The sequence below is a fragment of the Triturus cristatus genome, chromosome 8 (assembly GCF_964204655.1).
Source record: "Triturus cristatus chromosome 8, aTriCri1.1, whole genome shotgun sequence".
NCBI lineage: Eukaryota > Metazoa > Chordata > Amphibia > Caudata > Salamandridae > Triturus > Triturus cristatus.
The window spans coordinates 1,627,722,175-1,627,737,255 of NC_140591.1; the positions used below are offsets into that span (position 1 = coordinate 1,627,722,175).

General features: G+C 46.9%; 1 protein-coding gene across 5 annotated transcripts in view; it reads left to right on the forward strand.

Moving 5' to 3' along the window:
• LOC146808458 (transient receptor potential cation channel subfamily M member 2-like) overlaps positions 1 to 15,081 on the forward strand; it is a 729,321-nt gene that overhangs the window by 43,132 nt on the left and 671,108 nt on the right. Inside the window, exon 1 of one of the 5 annotated variants that reach the window (XM_085623569.1) lies at positions 7,286 to 7,356. The exons of the other annotated variants lie outside the window; for them this stretch is intronic. The gene's annotated coding sequence lies outside the window, so the exon portion shown is untranslated. Of the gene's footprint in view, positions 1 to 7,285; positions 7,357 to 15,081 lie in introns of those variants that run through there. 5 annotated transcript variants of the gene reach the window in all.

Sequence of the window (15,081 nt, forward strand, 5' to 3'; positions counted from 1 at the left end):
GCATCACTTTAGTGGGCGTAGCCCTCACGTTAAATCATTTTTGACATTTACTAAGCCATGCAAAGTCACTTTGTGTGGTTTAGTAAATACAAAGTAATGCAAGGCAGCGCATAGCTCTTCACTTGCGTTACCTTGTGTTGGGAAAGCCTTCCATGGGTGGAGCATTGGTGTTCCCATGTATCCACCCATGGAATTTGTTGAATTCCCAGATTTACAATGAATTGTAAACCTGGGACTGCATCAAAATGCTACGGCTTCCCCAGTGAGGCATAATGAACAAATATATCTGTATTTCTCCTCATTATTTTCTCTTTCCATGTGTGCTCAGTTCTGCAGAATACATAAAAAGTGGAAAACACTGTTAAGGATTGGTGTCCCTGTCTGTACACAAACAATCCTGCCTGTAACGCAAGCACCCTGGTGCAAGGGCGACTGCATTGGTGCTAGGCAGCACATAGTGTACCAGCACTAGGAGACAGCAGAAATGCACCATATCTTTGTAAATACGGCACACTTCTGTTGTCTCCCTTTCATGCCGCACAGCAAGTTGCCGTGCTGCATTCTATGAAATGTTAGTAAGTCTGACCCTTTTGGAGCTTGAGACCTCCAGCTGGGCAAAGTAGAGTGCTGTATCTGAAGATGAGTTCTACAAGACCAGATACCTTCCTATGAGGGCGTGCTGAACTGCATTCATTGCTGAACAGAAACCTGTTTTCTTAGCCTGAGAGTTTGAGCTTTGGGCAGAAATCCTGTGGAGGTTTGTCCAGGTCCTCTGGATATCTTGGAGCTCAAGCAATTTCAAAGTTCCATATTTTCGGAGGTGATTGAAGAGATCTAGTTAGACATAGCCACGGTTCCGAAGACCTCAGGAACAGCACTTGGGGGGGTCAACACTCCCTCCAGCCGAGGTCACCAGAAGGGTCCAGCTGAGGTCCAGTTAGTACTGATCAAGTAGTAAAAGGCCTCTTGCTGATTGTTGTGGCCCTGTAGCTTGCACAGGAGGTCAGCCAACTGACCCTTGGAGTCCACTTGTTTGTCCTGGGCACACAAGTGATTAGGTCCAGCCCTTCAGGTATATTCACAGTTCTCAAGCAGCAGGTGCAGTGCTTCGTCTCTTCTTCCAGGTATCAGAAAGTGTTTTGAAGAGGATGTCTAAGGGTACCATATTTATTACTGGCACTACCTAGTGGGTTGGGGTGACTCCTGGTCCCTATTTAACCATGGGGTAAAGGTACTCAGGGGTAACCCTATCCACTTATACAGCAGTATCTCTATTCCCTCAGGCAGACCATTCCACAGTGCCCGTCACTCTCAGAATTGAAGATGAGGATCCTTTTCATCCCTTGTGTAGAACCTATCTGTCCATCTACCGGTGTGGCCAGAGTAATGAGCAAGCCAGTCATCATTGGTCAGGTCAAACCATTTCTGGGAGTAGTTTTCCAAACTGGGGTTTGTGCCTGTCTGACTCAGAGTACTAAAGTGGGTGCCTTTCAAGGTTTCACCTAACATTAGCTTGTGACAGGGAAGACCCTATAAAGTAAATTAGGTTCTTGGATCACCCCTGCGGGGCCTCCTGCTATAGGAAAAAAACACTCTTCTTTACACAAGACTTTGTCTATGTATCAGGAACAGTTTTCATACCTCATCAGGGGCTATTCAATTGATGGGCTACTGTTGGCAAGCTAATGCAAATTAGCCTCCAGGACCTTCATGCAGGGAAAAGATAATGTTCTAAAAGTTACTATTCCTTACTATTTATTAAAATCCAACATCACCATTGAGTTGTGCTTTTCATATGTTTTAAAAAATATTGTTTAATCATTCCTTTCGGGTGCCCCTAATCAGAGATAATAGCATATTTATTATCACTTCCCTTGTTTCTATATGGGTCAGTCCGTGAAATAGTTTTTGGGTGCCAGCCACTGTAAGGACATGGTAACTTTACATTTCTACATGTCCTACTTTAAAATACTATGCATCCTGCCTTATATCCTGCAAGGCCTACATAGGGTTGACTTATTAATATTTAAAATTAAGGTTTTCTCCTTTCAAAAAGGGTTATTTTGACAGGTTGGGCTATAGGTTTTAAATTTCAGCGGCCAGGCTACATTGTTAGGTCTGAAGTCATGTTTGCCTTGTCACACTAGTACTTGGTTACCCACTAATGTCAGCGGGGAAGGGGGCATGTAAAGTGGGTGTAGAGGAGGCGAAGCATGTATATGTAGTGGCTGAACTCAATTGTGCAATGTGAAACCAGAAAACATGGAATGAATCTCCACTTGACATAATTGTGTGACCCTGGGCAATTATTTAATTTCAAATTGCCCTTTTTTTTCTTGGTTAGAACATATATGAGGACCTCCAAAAACATGACTTCAGTATGAGAGCTGTACAAAACCATCTCCTGTGCTTGAATGTAATTACTAATGGCATTGTTGTCAGGGTGGGAAGCATGAACGTTTCTAAATTCATGTTTGAAAACCATCACTTTAAAATATTACTTCCCAATGCACTGCTATAATTTGATTTACTTTGGTGAAATTGTTTTACAGGTCAATGAAATACACTTTTCGAATTTTAAAAAGACTATGATAATTTTACATGTTTGCTGTCTTTGACAAGCATTGGCATGGCCAATAGGTCTTGCTTTTGGGCAGCTATCTGAGCCTCTCGCTGCACTTTTATCACTCATTGTAGGCTTCAGGTCACCTCTACTACAATTGTTTCTGCTTACCTCGGTGCAGTCCATATGCTTCTTTGTATATTGGGAGACAGCGGGGGAAGAGTGAGGGATGGAGGGGGGAACAGGGAGGGAAGGAGGGAGGAAAGAGGGAGCGTGAGCGAGAGAGGGAAGAAGAAAGAGAGAGGGAGAGAAAGGGGAGTGCAAGAGAAAGGGAGAGAGAGGGGAGTGCAAAAGAGAGGGGAAGAGGGAGAGAGAGAGAGGGGGAAGTGGGAGAGAGAGAGAGAGAGAGAGAGAGAAGAGAAGAGAAGAGAAGATGAAGAGAGAGTGCGGGAAGAGGGAGAGAAAGAGGGGGGAGAGAGAGTGAAGAGTGGGAAGAGGGGAAGAGAGTGGAGAGAGGGAGGTAAGGAGAGAGAGCGGGAGTGGGAGAGAGAGAGGGAGAAGAGGGAGAGTGAGGGGGAAGAGGGAGAGAGAGGGGAAGAGGGAGGGTGAAACAGAGAGAAAGAGGGAAGAAGAAGAAGAGAGAGTTAGGGCGAGAGAGAGGGAAGACGGAGGGAGAGGGAGCGAGTGAGGAAGAGAGAGTGATTGAGTGAGTGTGTGTTTAGTTAAATTATGCTGAGTGTTTGCCGAGCACTTTATGCACTCTGTAAGATTAACTCAAAGCCTTCAGGAGGGACAGGAGAAATGAAACAGAGGAACAGAGACAAGGGAAAAGAACTGATATGGGACAGAGAAAGAAAGTGCAACCTTTAGGGATGGAGTGGTTTTCTCTATGAAGCCTGGGTGTTGCTGAGAGTTTTGTTCTGCGCCTGCGTTTGCCTAGATCTTACATAAAGTGTTTTTATATCTGTCAATTAGTTCTTCTCATTAATACACTTAAAATGCTTTAGTGAAAAAATAAATTGTCATTTCATGAATGATTTGTTTCCTGATAGGCAGATACCCCAATAACATATGTGAAACAGAAGATATACAATGTTGCACGTGAGGTGATTTACATATTGAGGAAGAAACTACACATACCCACAGAAGTCAGTAAGAAAAGTTCACTCGTGTGTGCATTAAACGTGGGCAAATCTATGTTACAAGGATAGAAATCTGACCACTGTGCTATGTTTTTAACTCCACAATATTTTCCGAGAGGGCAGTGTGGCGAACAGTGAATTGTTGCATGTAGGGGGCACGCGTGATTAAGGACAGCTGGTAGCGGTGCCATAATGTGCAGTCTCCTCTGGTTTAATGTTGTACCTGATAATGTGAGAGGAAGAACTCCGCTGCAGAGCTGTGCTAAGCACACCCCCTCCTCACCCCTCCCCCGGGCTGTGCCCACTGTATGGATATCCCTGGATCACGACATCTGTGTTTGTAACCTGCCATACACTTGTCACATACCAGCTGGCATTAAAATGCCATTATCCCACCTTGATCAACACTGATCAGCACGGCACGTGCTTTATTTACTTAACGTAAAATATAGCGCTACCGCCTCTCATCAGGGGTGCCAAGCGCTACATAAATGTAATTTTAATGCAGTTCAATACAGTGCCTAGGCGGATGCCATCTTATTTCAGGAAGATTTGGAAATATATGCTATTTCCAGGAAGCCTGTTGTAGGCATATCGATCTCAACTATATCATGAGACAAAGAGATGGTCACGAGACATCCTCGTGTTCCGGGAGTCACGTGCTGCCTCCTGCCTGCCGATGTATCCGTGCAAGAAGTCAGATACTGCAACAACGCACAATTTAAAGTGTTGGAAGAGAGAGGCTTAGATGGAGGGCAACAATGGCCTAGATGGGTTAAACAGAGAGAGAAACAAAGAGAGGTAGAAAGGGTAGGTGAAAAGAGAGAGAAACAAGCATTTACAATGCAATGGTCTCGGCATTGGTAAAGTTAGAGCTATTGGCATTGCTCATGACATTATTTTTGTTTATGTTTTTGTTTTTAAAACATTTAAAGAAACGGCATTGTCATGAGCAATGCCAATAGCTTGGAAATCCATTGCTATCCGCCCCTCTTCTCCCCTGTTCTCCATTGGCTGGCCTCTTGAATGCTGGCCAGCCATTGGAGAAGAGGTGCCGTCACTCTGATCAGACCCCGTCCTGGACGCTGCGTTTCTCCGAGGCATTTCTGCTCTGCCTCGGAGAAAGGCAGTGGTGTGCCTTTTGCTCTGCCTTGTCTAACCCCTCAGCGGTTGTCTCAGCCATTTGTTATACGTGTTCTACACTCATTTAGAAAATGTTCGAAATTAACACCGGAACACGCGCCCCCTCCAGGGAAAAGAGTGAAAGGGTGATGTTTTCCCGTTTGTCTGTTGCTCCACCATGGACTTTGGTTTTCTTGCTATATCAAATCTTCTTTCTATCAGTTTTAATCTTCTACAGTGATTTTTTGCGGACACAAACGGAAATATACAGCCCGACGCCAAAGCACCAAAACTCCCAATTGGTGATGCACAGGTAAATGCGGGAGAGAACGGGGTTGTTGAGCAGGGCCGGGCTGGCTTGCCCGGGCATCGGGCGTTTCCTGAAGCAAAAGTGCTTCCCAGTTAACCTCCCCCATGACCCTCCAGCTGTTCCGACATAATTGCCAGGCCTACTTTGGGGTTCCAGTTCGGCCCTGTTGTTGAGTATCCTACCCACGGCTTTAAGTGGGATAAAAAAAAATGGGTGGGGGTGGGGGGCGGTGTTGCGCGGGGTCTATACGACTTGTATTTTGCTGTCTCTTTTGTCATTGCATCCAGGCATAATGATACAGCAAGTAACATGATACCTACAACAAGTAACGACTATTGGCTTTGTCAATCGTTGTTAGTTGCATAAGATAAATTAGCAGTAACTGTGGCTTGTATATAATATTGAAAAAGCATCCACTTGAAGCCCTAGTGACACCACGACAATGTTACTGCACCTGAGTTTCAAAAAGAGACAACAATATAATCATGCAGTGGCTGAACTCGACAGATTAAGAAATATATCCCAAATTATATATAACAGTCGGTAGACGCATGCCTCTACAGTGTTCTCTTATATTTTGAAACCTGAATTGTTCAAGTTCGTATCCTTTCAAAGTTCCCTTTTCAAACAATCATTATCAACGCCAAGTCTGGCCCTGGCACGGTAGTGCGTTTTTTGTTTAGTATTAATAAAATTTGACACTTCAGAGAGCAGTTTCAGCAGAGAGGACAAAGAAGGAATGGGCATGGAATCCAAATACAGAAACTGAAACTTCTCTATCAAGGGGAAACATCACTGCCAAAGTTCAGAGCTTGTGAAAAAGCGACCAGCGAAATCACTTGCTAGTTAATGTTGGGGGGGGGCTAAGCAAAAATTTTGGGGGGGGGGGGGCTGAATCTTTAAACAGTAGGCAGAGTGGCGCTGATTTCGGGGGTGGGGGGGCTGAATCTAGGCAGAGTGGAGCTGCGGGGGTTCTTACAAGGGGTGAACCAACAGCGAGGCCTCATTAACATGCAAATGGTCTTTTTAAAGACCTGTGAAGTGCTCAGGCGCGGTTTATTGTGTAGTAGAGTATTGAATAACTCACTGAGCCATACAGCTTGATTTAAGCAGTTTTAAAGCATCCGAGGGGAAGGGGTGCTGGAAACGAGCTTCTTGAGCACAAAGGTCAGTCTGTGCTGCATTTGTTGGTAATTGTGTTCTGTTTCCATTGTTAAGCAGAGGGTTGCACAGGCATTTCCAGTTGTAGGGTGACCCTTACAGACAGCGAGCAGGAGATGTGGGGGAGGGGAATTCCATCAGGTCCGAGACTCTGCACTCCTGTTTCAGCGCCTAGTAGACCCGCTGCACTGCGTGTGTTTATTTTCAAGCCACTACAAAATAACTGTCCTTGGAGCTAATGTCTGCCTCCTAACAAGAGCATTAGCCTTTCAGTGCACGCGTCCAACCACTGTCCAGACTCCGGCCCATGCTCACCTCACCGACCACCACCCACAGTGACTCATCTCTAAACAGCCTGAGACGTAAACAAACATATATCAGCAGACCTCTTCCTGTCACCCACTAGCCAGGGACAGTAGGGGTCCGGGCGCCTAGATTCCGAAAGCGCCACAGAACTTCCAAGCTGTAGTAAGCGCTATTCACATGCACATAACAAAGGAATGTAGGGAGGGGGGGGGGGCAGACAAGGTAGAGCCAGACGAGAAGTGATAAGTGGAATATGTTGTGAGGTTTAATGCAATGCGTCAATTTACTCCATGTCAGGCTGTATATGGCGACAAAATGCAGCTTAAGTGGCTTCATACTGTATTGCAGGGTGTTGTGTTTGAATCCCAGAAACCTCTGGCGACCAGCGGCAACATGTGATCCTCGACGTTTATTTGTTTAATTCTAAATTTAGCTCGGGGTGACTATAGGGCTGATGCAGCGTTGAGGCTGTTTGTTGCTGGTGATAGCACGGGCATCCTTCTCAAGGCATCGAGATGTGATCAGACGTCATGGGAGAGAGGCGAGGAGGAGGGAGGGAGGCAGAGAGGCAGAGGCGGAGGGACTGGGGGAGAGAGGGCGCTGGGCATACCAATGCTGAGGGAGGTCGGGTCCAGCGGAGACTGCAGAGGAAGAGGCTGAGGAGGGGGCGGCGGGGGAGACAGTGAAAGGGCGAGAGAAGAGGCAGAGCTGAAGCCTGCCGGTAAAAAAAACACAAGAAGACCCTTGAAAAGGTGAGGAGACCAGAGCAGCAACCGGACGAAGGGGGAGCGGACGAGCACACGACTGCCTCGGAGAAAGGGAGCATCCTTTTCGGATTCGGGGGCGTGTTTTGCTGTTGTCTCCTCCCTGAGACTTTTCGCAAAAAACACGCCCCCCGATCCGAAAAGGACGGGGCATGATTGGAGTGACGGGACCTCTTCTCCAATGGCTGGCCAGCATTTACGAGGCCAGCCAATGGAGAACAGGGCAGAAGAGGGGCGGGTTCAAGCCCCTCTTCTCCCAAGTCATTAAATCTCCGGACTTCCGGTCTGCCGACCGGATGGTCCCGAGACCTAAAAAACGAGTGAGGCATGCAAAAAGAATGGGATAAAAAGACAAAGGGAAGTAAGACAAATATAGAGCTCAAAGAAAAAGGAAAGAGTGTAAGACAGAGAGCGAAGAAAGAGTAAAATGGAGAAAGTGAAATACAACCAAAGAGAACAAGCAAGCTCTAAAAGGCAAAATTGACAACAGGGGGGAGAAGGGAGGTGGGACATGCGAGCAGAGCCAAAAAAAACAAGCATTGGCCGCGCGCGCGCGAGAAGCCATATGTGGTGGGGGAGGGGGAGAAGCGGGAGTTGTGTGCACGCGCGGCCAATTTTGACAGTTTTAGAGGTCCGAGCACATTAGCTGGGGCCTGATTAGCAGGGCCCCAGTGCACAGTCAAAAGAACACCAGCATCAATCCACATAAAGCTGGTGTAACCACTCAAACAGTGACACTTTCCCACAGCTTAGTAGAAGTGACCATCAGCCACTGCCCTCCAAGATGTTCATAGAGGTGCCCCTGGTGTATGGAGAAATCAGTGCCCTGCTGGGACATTTATTGATGTGCCCATCAGTTACTGCCCTCCAAGATGCCCATAGAGGTGCCCCTGGTGTATGGAGAAATCAGTGCCCTGCTGGGACATTTATTGATGTGCCCATCAGTTACTGCCCTCCAAGATGCCCATAGAGGTGCCCCTGGTGTATGGAGAAATCAGTGCCCTGCTGGGACATTTATTGAGGTGCCCATCAGTTACTGCCCTCCAAGATGCCCAGAGAGGTGCCCCTCGTGTATGGAGAAATCAGTGCCCTGCTGGGACATTTATTGAGGTGCCCATCAGTTACTGCCCTCCAAGATGCCCATAGAGGTACCCCTGGTGTATGGAGAAATCAGTGCCCTGCTGGGACATTTATTGAGGTGCCCATCAGTTACTGCCCTCCAAGATGCCAATAGAGGTGCCCCTGGTGTATGGAGAAATCAGTGCCCTGCTGGGACATTTATTGATGTGCCCATCAGATACTGCCCTCCAAGATGCCCATAGAGGTGCCCCTGGTGTATGGAGAAATCAGTGCCCTGCTGGGACATTTATTGATGTGCCCATCAGTTACTGTCCCTAGAGTCTTTCTTAGGTTTAGAAATGAATGACTGCCCTCAGCGATATTCAGGAAGTGCACGGGGGACACCAAGGAATCCTAGCCCTGCTCGAGGGACCGTGCATACACTGCCCTTCATATACAATAATAAAGACGGCCATGGATGCGGGCAATGCTCTCCAGATACACACATGCAGGTGTGCAGAGATTCACAGCCAATGACTTGCTGTCACACACAAGGCTTCAGTTGATGATGAACCAATCCTGGCAGTCTATTGCTGATCTGTTGGCACTGATTCCCCGGGGCTTCTGAGCCAGGGACTTACCTACCAGATGTGTTTATCCAGATGGCGGATGGTTTAAAGACACCTGGTCCATCACAGCTTATGACCGAGGAGCCTTTTGCGGCCTTCGCAAGAATGAGGTTTTAATGAGTCAAAAGTCAACATTAGGAAGTGTGACATGCATGGGATTGTTCTTAAGAATGTCCATTGTAAATCAGTTGTTAATTGCCCATACTCTGGCAATGTATGGTGATGGCGATACCAAATGCTGTGTCTACAGGGCTCAGTGTGTGGCATTAAACGGTACTATTGCGGGTGAAAAAATGAGTACTGTGTACAAGGCACTATGGGTGGTAACAATCAGAGCTGTGCACATGGCTTTATGAGTGATGCATGTGTTGTGGTTGCAGGCTGCTGGCTCTGTGTGCTCAGGATGGTTCTAAAAAGTACTATGCCGACCCCCTGCTACAATCTCGTGTTCTCCATGAAGAGACCTTTAAATTGTTGCTCATGGGACGGATGGTGGATTTGATTTATGTCTTTTCTGATTGTGCCATCGGGGGTGGGCAGCAGATTGCTATTACACTGCAAGTTTGGATGGGCCATGTTGGCCACAATGTAAGGTCAAAACAAAAATCAATAAAATGTGTTGTTGTCAAAAAAAGTACTAGGAGATTGTAATCAACCACGAAAATGAGTACTGTGCACATTGGAATGTGGGAGATAACAATCAGTACTGTGTGTATGTCAATGTGGGTGGTAACAATCAGTACTGTGTGCATGGTGTTGTGGGTGGTAACAATCATACTGTGTGCATGGTGTTGTGGGTGGTAACAATCAGTACTGTGTGCATGGTGTTGTGGGTGGTAACAATCAGTACTGTGTGCATGGTGTTGTGGGTGGTAATAATCAGTACTGTGTGCATGGTGTTGTAGGTGGTAACAATCATACTGTGTGCATGGTGTTGTGGGTGGTAACAATCATACTGTGCGCATGGTGTTGTGGGTGGTAACAATCAGTACTCTGGGCATGGTATTGTGGGTGGTAACAATCAGTACTGTGTGCATGGTGTTGTAGGTGGTAACAATCATACTGTGTGCATGGTGTTGTGGGTGGTAACAATCATACTGTGTGCATGGTATTGTGGGTGGTAACAATCATACTGTGTGCATGGTGTTGAGTTTGGTAACAATTAGTACTCTGGGCATGGTATTGTGGGTGGTAATAATCATACTGTGCGCATGGTGTTGTGGGTGGTAATAATCATACTGTGTGCATGGTGTTGTGGGTGGTAACAATCATACTGTGTGCATGGTGTTGTGGGTGGTAACAATCATACTGTGTGCATGGTATTGTGGGTGGTAACAATCATACTGTGTGCATGGTGTTGTGGGTGTTAACAATCAGTACTGTGTGCATGGTGTTGTAGGTGGTAACAACCATACTGTGCGCATGGTGTTGTGGGTGGTAATAATCAGTACTGTGTGCATGGTATTGTGGGTGGTAACAATCAGTACTGTGTGCATGGTGTTGTAGGTGGTAACAATCATACTATGCGCATGGTGTTGTGGGTGGTAATAATCAGTACTGTGTGCATGGTATTGTGGGTGGTAACAATCAGTACTCTGGGCATGGTATTGTGGGTGGTAACAATCAGTACTGTGTGCATGGTGTTGTAGGTGGTAACAATCATACTGTTTGCATGGTGTTGTGGGTGGTAACAATCATACTGTGTGCATGGTATTGTGGGTGGTAACAATCATACTGTGCGCATGGTGTTGAGGGTGGTAACAATCAGTACTCTGGGCATGGTATTGTGGGTGGTAACAATCATACTGTGTGCATGGCGTTGTGGGTGGTAACAATCAGTACTCTGGGCATGGTATTGTGGGTGGTAACAATCAGTACTGTGTGCATGGTGTTGTAGGTGGTAACAATCATACTGTGTGCATGGTGTTGTGGGTGGTAACAATCATACTGTGTGCATGGTGTTGTAGGTGGTAACAATCATACTGTGCGCATGGTGTTGTGGGTGGTAGCGATCAGTACTGAGTGTATGGTGTTGTGGGTGGTAGCGATCAGTACTGTGTGCATGGTGTTGTAGGTGGTAACAATCATACTGTGTGCATGGTGTTGTTGGTGGTAATAATCATACTGTGTGCATGGTGTTGTGGCTGGTAACAATCATACTGTGTGCATGGTGTTGTGGGTGGTAACAATCATACGGTGTGCATGGTGTTGTGGGTGTTAACAATCAGTACTGTGTACATGGTGTTGTAGGTGGTAACAACCATACTGTGCGCATGGTGTTGTCGGTGGTAATAATCAGTACTGTGTGCATGGTGTTGTAGGTGGTAACAATCATACTGTGTGCATGGTGTTGTGGGTGGTAACAATCATACTGTGTGCATGGTATTGTGGGTGGTAACAATCATACTGTGCGCATGGTGTTGAGGGTGGTAACAATCAGTACTCTGGGCATGGTATTGTGGGTGGTAACAATCATACTGTGTGCATGGTGTTGTGGGTGGTAACAATCAGTACTGTGTGCATGGTGTTGTAGGTGGTAACAATCAGTACTGTGTGCATGGTGTTGTGGGTGGTAACAATCATACTGTGTGCATGGTGTTGTAGGTGGTAACAATCATACTGTGCGCATGGTGTTGTGGGTGGTAGCGATCAGTACTGAGTGTATGGTGTTGTGGGTGGTAGCGATCAGTACTGTGTGCATGGTGTTGTGGGTGGTAACAATCATACTGTGTGCATGGTGTTGTGGGTGGTAACAATCAGTACTGTGTGCATGGTGTTGTGGGTGGTAACAATCAGTACTGTGTGCATGGTGTTGTGGGTGGTAATAATCAGTACTGTGTGCATGGTGTTGTAGGTGGTAACAATCATACTGTGTGCATGGTGTTGTGGGTGGTAACAATCATACTGTGCGCATGGTGTTGTGGGTGGTAACAATCAGTACTCTGGGCATGGTATTGTGGGTGGTAACAATCAGTACTGTGTGCATGGTGTTGTAGGTGGTAACAATCATACTGTGTGCATGGTGTTGTGGGTGGTAACAATCATACTGTGTGCATGGTATTGTGGGTGGTAACAATCATACTGTGTGCATGGTGTTGAGTTTGGTAACAATTAGTACTCTGGGCATGGTATTGTGGGTGGTAATAATCATACTGTGCGCATGGTGTTGTGGGTGGTAATAATCATACTGTGTGCATGGTGTTGTGGGTGGTAACAATCATACTGTGTGCATGGTGTTGTGGGTGGTAACAATCATACTGTGTGCATGGTATTGTGGGTGGTAACAATCATACTGTGTGCATGGTGTTGTGGGTGGTAACAATCAGTACTCTGGGCATGGTATTGTGGGTGGTAACAATCAGTACTGTGTGCATGGTGTTTTAGGTGGTAACAATCATACTGTGTGCATGGTGTTGTGGGTGGTAACAATCATACTGTGTGCATGGTGTTGTAGGTGGTAACAATCATACTGTGCGCATGGTGTTGTGGGTGGTAGCGATCAGTACTGAGTGTATGGTGTTGTGGGTGGTAGCGATCAGTACTGTGTGCATGGTGTTGTAGGTGGTAACAATCATACTGTGTGCATGGTGTTGTCGGTGGTAATAATCATACTGTGTGCATGGTGTTGCCGGTGGTAACAATCATACTGTGTGCATGGTGTTGTGGGTGACAACAGTCTGTACTGTTTGTACTGTACAGTATTGTAGGTGGAAGCAATCAGTAATGTGGGCATGGCATTGTGGGTGACAACAATCAGTACTGTTAGTATGGTGCTGTAAGTAGTAGCAATCAATATTGTGAGAAATGCATTGTGGGTGAGAACAATCAGTACTGCATGTATGGCAATGTGGGTGATATTCAGTCATGTGTGTATGGCAATGTGGGTGATAACAATCAGTGCCGTGGAAATAGTACTTTGGGTGGTGACAATCAGTACTGAGTGTATGGTGTTGTGAGTGGTAGCGATCAGTACTGTGGGCATGGTGCTGTGAGAGGAAACCGCCCTCTTTCTATGTACACAGGATGGCGATAACCAGTTCTATGTGCAGGGGATTGTAACGTGACCATGGAACCCGCCACTGTGCACATTGGGTTGTGGGAGATAGCAAGCACACTCCGTGAGTTTTATTGTGTGTGATACTCCCAGCCCTTCGAGCCTGGGGTTGTGACAGATGGTGACCAGTCGGGAGCACATGGGATTGAGTGTGTGGTACTGTGGTAGGGTGACCAACCGTCCGTAAATTTCACGGACAGTCCGTAATTTCGTCCGTCCGTCCGTTGTCCGTGAAGGATTCTTTAACGGACGCCATTTGTCCGTAATTTTAACCGGGCACCGGTCGCACCACCCTAAAGCCGGCACAGCTTCCACCCACCTCCCTGCTTGACTCCGATGCTGCTGAGGTCGGGTGTAACGGACTCCGATGCAGCAGCAAAGCTCAGATCCCCAGCAGCATTGGAGAGGCACAGCGGGATGGCAACCCTCACACCTTCAGCCCTTGATGAGCTGTTAAGAGGTGCTTGAAGATGACTAAGAGGGAGGGGCTGCAGCTTCAGGAGCAGGGGCATCTATTCAGATGCAAACAGCCCTGAATGCCGTCATGTCTCTGCAATTTAGAGGGGCCTCGCACATTCCCTTTCTGCCCAGGGCCCCACACATCCTAGATCCAGCCCTGATTACCCCGAGGCAGCACGTGGTTCTCTTCACAGAGCTTAATTACTGTTACTAAATTGTAAGCAAACACTGGTTCTTCAAACATGCAGTCTATAATGTAATAAAATAAAGAAATGGCACAATCGCACCCACACTGATTAACAACGTATGGAGGACAATAAATCAGTTCTCTTGGAGTATCTCCTTTAAGTGCTGTACATCACAGGGGGGGGGGGGGGGGGGCAAAACTAACATTGAGAGCCTGTCCTCTCGTTCTCTTGTCCAGGAGGGGGTTAGGAGCCCTACCCCACCCTGAAGAGACCGAGATGATACTAGATTACTGAATGCCCACCCCTGTGCCCACCCTGGTGGATCCTGTCCCCCCCCCAGTAATGGCTCCTGTCCCCCATGTGGTGACTCCTGCCCCCCCCCCCCTGTGGTGGCTCCTGTCCCGTCCCCCCCGTACACCCCCTCCTGTCCCCCCTGTAGTGGATCCTGTCTCTGCCCTGGGTGGCTTCTGTCCCAGTCCTGGAATGGCTCCCGCAGCGAGGGTGAAGTTCTTGATGGGCCTCTTCTCAAAAAGGCTCAGCTCAAAATTAATATGAAAAGGTGGGCGAGTAAGTGAAGGGATGGGTGGATGGCTGGATGAATTAGTGAAAGGGTGAATGGATGATTGAATAGATGGATAATGAGAGGAGATGGATGGATTGATGAGTGAGTGGAAGGATGGATGAGAGAAGGTAAATAGCTGGATGTATGGATGGAAGGGTAGCTGGATGGGTAAAAGGGTGGATGGATGAGTGAAATGATGGATGGATTGATGAATTGATAAGTGCAAGGGTGAATGGATGGATGAGTGAAAGGGTGGATGTAAGGATGGATGAGTGAGTGAAAGGGAGGGTAGATAGAAAAAAGGATTAATAGATGAGTGAAGGAGTGAAAGGATAAATGGATGAGTGATAGGGTCAATGGATGGATTCATGAGTGAATGAGTAGATGGATGGATGGATGTGTGGGTGGGTGGATGGGTGGGTGGAAAGGTGAGTGACTGGGTGGATGGATGGATGAGTAAGTGAAAGGATGGCTGGATGGGTGAAAGGGTAAATGGCTGGATGGATGAGCGAATGGATGGGTAGAAGAGTGGATGGATGAGTGTACAGATGGATAGGGTGAAAGGATGGATGGATAATGGATAGATGAGTGAAAGGATGGATGAAGGGATGGATGAGTGAAATGATAGATGGAAGGATACATGATGGATAGGTTTGCAAATGGTTGAATATGTTTGGATATGGCTGGGCTTACTTATATACTATTGTGCGACCTCCTCTGATGTGTCTGTAAAAGTTTGTCCTGAAGTTTTTTGAATTTTGA